Below are 7,568 nucleotides of genomic sequence, written 5' to 3'. Positions count from 1 at the left end.
GGTTCTCCATAATTGTAATACACTTAATAACTCAACCTAGTAAGCATCGCTGCTATTGTAGTAGTCGTATCATGACCTTCTTTGATATACACTCCATCTAGGAAATCGCAGTAGAGATTCTAACTTCAATTGTCGCAACATGATTCACCATTTACTAAACAACCCATACATTATATGATAACAGTACTAAATGCATTTTCCATCTCTATGTTCGCTAAACTTGCTTCCTTTCTTGCTTTCATAAAGCCGACCTTAACAGACATCTCTTTCATTTTCGTAGATGGAAGATCCAAGTAATGGTGTTCATTATCTAGCCTTCCTTTACAAAACTTCTTGAATGTTGTCACCTTGGCAAAGTTTTCTGACTTCACCCCCTTCTACCTCTGTCACCATATAAACCACTTCCTAAAAAGATTTTTGCTAAAGCAACCACCTATAAGCTTAAATCTACAAATTTGACTTTAATCCCTTCACAACACGACAAATTTTCTCTTCTAGACTGAAACAAAGTGGAGTACCAAATTTGGATAAAACACAAACCTTTGCCCTAAAGGCGGCAACAAAAACATTATGTTGCTCTATATTCAGGAACTTATCTCTCCTCTTATCCCTCAAAGTTCAGGGTATATACTTCTCCATACAATAAGTTATAAAATATTTCCCAAGTCATGAGTAGTGCATTTACTAGTCGAAACTCAACATGAGACCACCACCACAATTTGGTGTCTCTCTTGAATTGATATGTCACAAACTCAACCCCAAACCTCTCCACTATATTCATCTTATGAAGCAACTTATGACCGTCAACAAGGAAATCCTAAGAATCTTCAGATTCAGCACCCAAGAAGAATAAAGGTTTCAACCTTAAGAACCTAATAAAACCCTCATGTTTGTTACTAGTCATTACATGCCCACATTGGATCCGGGAAACATGTTTTTTCCAAGGACACATTTTCTATTGTTGGTGTTGTTGTTTCCACCTTTACAACTCAATTACTAACCAGATGCGAAATAGAGTGAAGAAATTCAGATACCAATTTGTATCATCTAGATACCGATTGGATCCAAGTCATAGCACGAAAGGAGTAGAAAGAAATGAGTTTTTTTCTAAATTCCTATAGCCTCTCGAAGAAAAGTAAAGACGTCTCTGTACCGTTCCGCAAGACTCTACTAGACTCATTTTGGTTAAATGAGATCAACGAACCTAGGGCTCTGATACCAACTTTGTCACGACCCAGACCGTCATGACCACACTAACCCTCCGATGGGAGAACCATCACTACAACCCAAACAAAACAACTTAACAAAAAACTAGACATTTAAAGAGACAGAATCAAGTTTAAATGACAATAAAAATTGAGTCCCCATAAACTCCAAGGCTTCAACTAAAACAACGAACCATAACTAATGCGGAAATTCAACCCCTAGAGCCTGAAAGTCATTGTACCAAAACTCTGATTAAATAACAAGTCTAAGAGAAAGGGGCGCAGACCCGAAAACTAAACAAAACACCTTAAACAATTAGTCTAAGTCCAAAAATAGGGGACTTAAACAAGAGAGATTCATGGCAGCCTGAAAGAATTGGCTCACCCTTGAATTCGGTCACGCTCAAAAGTCACCTAACTGAGGCTTGTCAGTAGCCGCCTGGAGATGCCTTGTACTCAACAAAGAAAGAGCAAGTGCAGTATCAGTACAAAACCACAGTGTACTGGTAGGATCACACAACTATCCTAGTAAGCACAACATATATTGGAATAACAACAGGTAAACACATATATGCACAATATATATACACATCGATTATCATTTCAAGAGCAATGCACGATTCCGCATTCTTAATAACAAGTAGATATAACAAATCAATAGTTCTCTCATGGAACATAATTCAATGGTCCTCTCATGGAACCTATACCCAAACTATTAGTGTGACGGACCGTGACACCCGATCACATATATTCATCGGAACGTGGCACCCGATCCAAGTTAGTGTATCAGGACGTGACACCCAATCCAATATGTATGTCAGTACGTGACATCCAATCTCAGTTAGTGTGTCGGAATGTGACACCCAATCCATTCAACAAGCCACAATCACAATCACAATGTACATTCTCATAATCATACATTGAAGTGTTGATTCATGGCATACAATCATTCGTTCTTACTCAATGACAGTAGGTGTGATCAACAAGACTTCATTCACATATATGCATTACAATGAAGCAATTACCAACATACATCACGCAAAACATGAAATCAAACCATCACCTATCTCGAAACCAAGCTTGAATCCCTCTAAGGCACTTGAATCTTCCCTTTCCGAATTCTATTCGCTTGTTCTAGGTCTACAAACAATTAATATACGCAAGGATCAACAATCAAAGGCCTAATTATCCGGATTATAACAAACCCAAGACCAACCCTATGATCCTAAGGTGTAGCTAGGGCTTTTTTCCACCATTAATTTCAGTCCAAAACCCTTCCCCAATAATAATTAACCAAGAATCTAAGTTCTACGAATCAAAAAATGAATTAGGGGAGTAAAATCCTTACCTTTTGCACCAAAAGTAGTGACAAACTGTCAAGAAATCGATTGGGGTCATCTCTTAGCTCTCAACAATGAAACTTGTAGAAAAATAATGTTTTTGGGATTTATTCCTGACTTAAGTCGCGACTATCCTGCTATGGCTGTCCCCATCCCGCCACAGCGGCCTCGCCCTTGCAGGAATAATCCCGCATTGGCGGCTTACACGGAAACAGTGAGCTAATTTAAGAGTTTCAAACCCCCATTTCACCACACACCTTCATCCCATGACACTCAGAAACTACCCTTTCACGCTAAGATCAGTTTCGAGTCACCCAAATTTGATTCCGTAAAGTCGTACGGTTTCCTTAACATCTTAGTTATCCACTCATGCGATCAATTTCATTATTTGATCTCTCATTCGTTACCAGATTTCCCTAGACCTCACTGACTTAGATTTCATCCAAATCTAGACTAGGCTAGGAATTCCCAAGCAACTACTCAAAAGTTTTCTGGCCCCATTTCTTTCCTTATTGGCTTTTCCCTAACGACGGAATCAGGTCGTTACAATACAAGTATCAATCAAATCATCCAATCTATGCACCTTTCTCAAGCAACCATAGAGAAGTAAGCTAGATTTGAGTTGCAACCCCAAACCATATATGAAAATATGACTATAAAATTGAACCTATTGAAATAAACATAAAATTGAGCAATACACAAAAATTCAAATTCAATTTAATAGTCAATTACATTGCACACCCCTAGAATATTGGATTTAGTTACACATACTGAAATAAAGAGAATTATATCGAAGAAATTGTAATCTATTCAGTTTGACTGATCTAGCTTCTAATCCAAATTGCCCAATGCAAACCCAAAAAATTTCAAGTTCAAACGAGTCAAAGTCCAAAATTCTAAGAAGGTTCTAAGTACCGTGTGTTCAGAGTGATGGAAAATACATTTTCTCTCTCTTAAAAACAATTTATAATCTCCTAAAATTTGACAATAATTTCACTTTGGGACTTATTCAGCGACGTTAGTCGGGCTCACTGACTCAATCGGTAAGTCATCGACTACTACTTCTTCTCACTTTTCATTTTTACTTCAAGGCTTCAGGTGTAGAACAAGCTTTTGGCGAGCCCGATAGACTTTACCATTCACGATCAGTGAGTTGGTGATTCTCACCTATGTTCGCCTAGTTGTCATTCTTTTGTAGTAGAACTTTCAGAATGTTTTGACAATTACATCATGCCTCGCTGACTAAATTGGCGAGTCGTCTTTCTACTTCTTTTCTTGCAACATGCTTTGAAATTTTTAGTAGAATTCTTAGTCACTTTTAGCGAGGTCCAGCCTATTTGGCGAGTCACTCTTTTCATTTGGCGAGCTTCAACTTCTCTTTTTTCTTTGTTTTTTTATGTTTTTGATTTCTTGTTGCATACCGTTGTCCTTGCCTTGTTATTAAGCCCTCATAGCTGAAAATCCTAGTTCAGCATTAGAAATGGACATTAAAAGGAATCGAGTACACTATTTGGTGAACTAAAAGGCCCAAATGAGTCCAAAATCCCCGACTCATCACATACAACATCAAGCAAATGATAAATTGTTTACACCTTTACCTTATCTGATTCATAGAAGAGTTTGTGATACAACCTAGAATTCAATTACAATATCTTCGTTAATTCAAGAATTACTAAGTTGATTTGTTGACCAGTTTGGTGGAAAATTGTGTGAATTTTCTATAGATTCCAACCAATAAGATAACATTTGTTAATTTTTCCTATTATTAGAATACCAATTGAATATAATGTGAAACTATACCTTTTCCGTTTAAAATGGACTACATCTTATTTTAGCAAGAATTTAATGATGGGTATGAATTCTTATGAGCTAATGTTCTTAATGATAATGAAATCAATGTTGGGTAGAAAGATCAAGGCGTGTGGATATAGTTCAAACACAAACTTAGAGTTTTCTAACTTACTCTACATGTTGTTGATCGATTAAATCAATTAATCAAAGACACTAAGAATGTGGACAAAATTTGACACACTTTTATAAATTAGAGATGTCTCAAACAATACTTGATCTACATGTTATTTAACATGTTTACATTGCAAGTTAAAATAAACAATAAGTTAATCAATGTATTATTTGGAACAGTAAAATCAAAGACACTCAAAATGAGGACAAAGTAAGGAAAACTTTAAACATAATTGGGGTAACATTACATACACTACAAATTCAATAAGATATGACCTAATTAGGATAATTCTATCTTGTGTGAAGCGTGGGCAATTTGACTAGTATGAGAAATAAAATAGAAAAAAGCGTGAATGAAAAAAGAAAAAAAACTAAGAAACAATATTTTTTTCTGGCTATATTGTAATTTATTTTTTATATATGAAAAAAATGGGGCATATATAATAAATTTTACAAAAAAGCTAGTGAAAAATAAATTTAAACATCAAAATAATAAACTGAAATTAGCCGTTGCTACAAAGAAGTAAAAAAAATATGTGTAAGAAGAATTATATACTTACATGAATGTTTTGTTCAATATTTTTTATGAAAAATAATTATTAATATATATTTAATTACTTCTAACTTGAATGTTAAATTACTATAATATCTCTAACTAGGTTCTGACGTTTCAATGAGTTGTGACTTTTTTTCAAAGGGTTGTGATTTTTCGATGAATTGTTACTTTTTCAAAGAGTTGTGACTTTTTCAATAAGTTGTGACTTTTCCAAAGGGTTGTGACTTCTCGGAAAGGTCATGACTTTTCAGATAAGACACAAAAAACACTTGTTCATACTACCCTTTGTTAACTATAAATAGAGGGGCTTCCTCTCATTTTTCAACCACAATTTTTTTAATCTTCTACACTTCTTCTTCTCTCATTTTTAAAAAATTCATGCGATTGATTGTCGTTGAGTGAGTTCGAAGTTAAGCGGAATATGAGGTACCACTATTCTGATGAAGTAAATTGTTGAATCCTAAGAGGGTATATTCCATAACCTTGAGTACTTGAGGAAAATAATTTTGATGATATAATAATTATTTTTTTGCTTAATATATACATTAGTATGTAATGTTCCAATATATGAAGTTAACATGATGTAGTCTCAATTCATTTGTTTTTGTTAATAATTTCTCTTGTGATGTAGATATATGCTCCTGAATATCTTTTTCCAAAATTATTAAACTTCTCAAGAGTTAGAGAATTGTCACGATTTATTTTTTTGATGCTCAAGACAAAAGAATGACTTTATTTATCAATGTTACTTATGTGATTTAGTATGTCAGGAAGTTTACTTCAAAATAGTTATTACTATATAAACATCTTTTGTTTTACTTATTTACTATTTTTTAATATTTTAGTATTTTAGACGAAGAAAAGTTCATATATATATATATATATATATATATTGTGTAGGTATTTGTATTTAAATTAAAGTATTATATATGTCATGAATATATTATCAAGTTAACAAGATCTTCTAACTTTAAAATATATTATTTTAAATTATTCTGAGTTTTTTTAAAAAAAAACTCACAACAAATGTGAAAATATGTGAATCATTTAATATTTATCATTTAAAAAGTAAATTTTATATTCCTTAATATGTAATAAACATTTTCATTTTGTCCCTATACTAAATTAAAATCTAATAACTATAAAAAAAAAAATAGTAACATTAATTAAAAGTCCTATTTTTTTGTGTAAGTATAAAATTTATTAGAAATTTAGCTATTGCACATTAATTCTTTAGTTATAACATTATAAATTCTCTTAGTTATGTACTAATTATTGCAAACATTATTCACACTCTTTTACATTTTTAGTTATAATATTATGAATTCTCATAGTTATTACATTAATTAATTCTTTCTTTCATTTTTCCTTATATTAACTTTTGACCAATAATTTTTCATATTATTATATCGCCCTATGTGATAACACGGTGTTGTTATTTTTCCTTGGACGAATCATTGTTTGATTGAATAAATTGAAAATTGTTTACAAGTATATGAACTGTATCTTTGTTGGGTGTATGATAACAGGTGATTATATATATAATTTTACAGATAAAATATATTCTTTAATTTTAATTTTTTGTTTTTCCAATAAAAAAAAATGGAAACATTTAGCAGTTAACTATGGACAGTCAGATAACTATCTTTGATATATGTACACAGTCAATCGAGAAGTCGAATATGAGAGCCAACAACAAGAACGTCATCTATTATGTTATAACTTATAAAATAAAAATTAATATACAAAAATTACTTCTAAAAAATTAAATGTAGTTGTTCTCTTCACATGTTCATATGACATCTAAATAATTTAACGCGGAATACACGTGCAAAACACATCTGGTTAGATGACAAGAAAAATACACAACAAATATCGTCTATAAGGTAATATTACTGAGATACGACTAATTACATGATTGAACCTCATCAAATTGAAATAAATGTATGCATTATTTCATTTAACTAATAAATTTATTCATAAGATATATATATATATATATATATGACGATCCCACATTGAACATTTTCAAAAGAATTTGCAATATTATTTTGTGCAAAACTTATTATTCAAATCTTCGCTTAAATAAGCAATACTATTTACTATAACATATATTTTCTGAACTGATAATCACGTGCAACACACATATCGTATATATATGTGTATATGAACTACTTTTATAAAAGAGATAAGTGTAAAAAACATACTTAAACTATCCCTTTTGTTAAGTTTCATACCTAAACTATTGAGAGTATGAGTTTCATACATAAACTATCACTTATTAGTTTGAGAAAGTGGTGTGTAATGCACTCTCTCTTTTATTTGGAAAAACCTTGACACATGACATTCCACATGGATAAAATATTCCATCTTGACAAAAATTAAATAATAAACTATTAATATTAATTAAAAATTAAAGTATTATTATACCAAAATTTTATTTTATTTTTAAAATAAATTATTTTTTTACCCATTCCACCACCTCCTCCCCGTACCCCTCCCCCC

The sequence above is a fragment of the Solanum stenotomum genome, chromosome 3 (genome assembly GCF_019186545.1).
Source record: "Solanum stenotomum isolate F172 chromosome 3, ASM1918654v1, whole genome shotgun sequence".
In the NCBI taxonomy this organism is placed as follows: Eukaryota; Viridiplantae; Streptophyta; class Magnoliopsida; order Solanales; family Solanaceae; genus Solanum; species Solanum stenotomum.
This window is presented reverse-complemented; position numbering follows the sequence as displayed.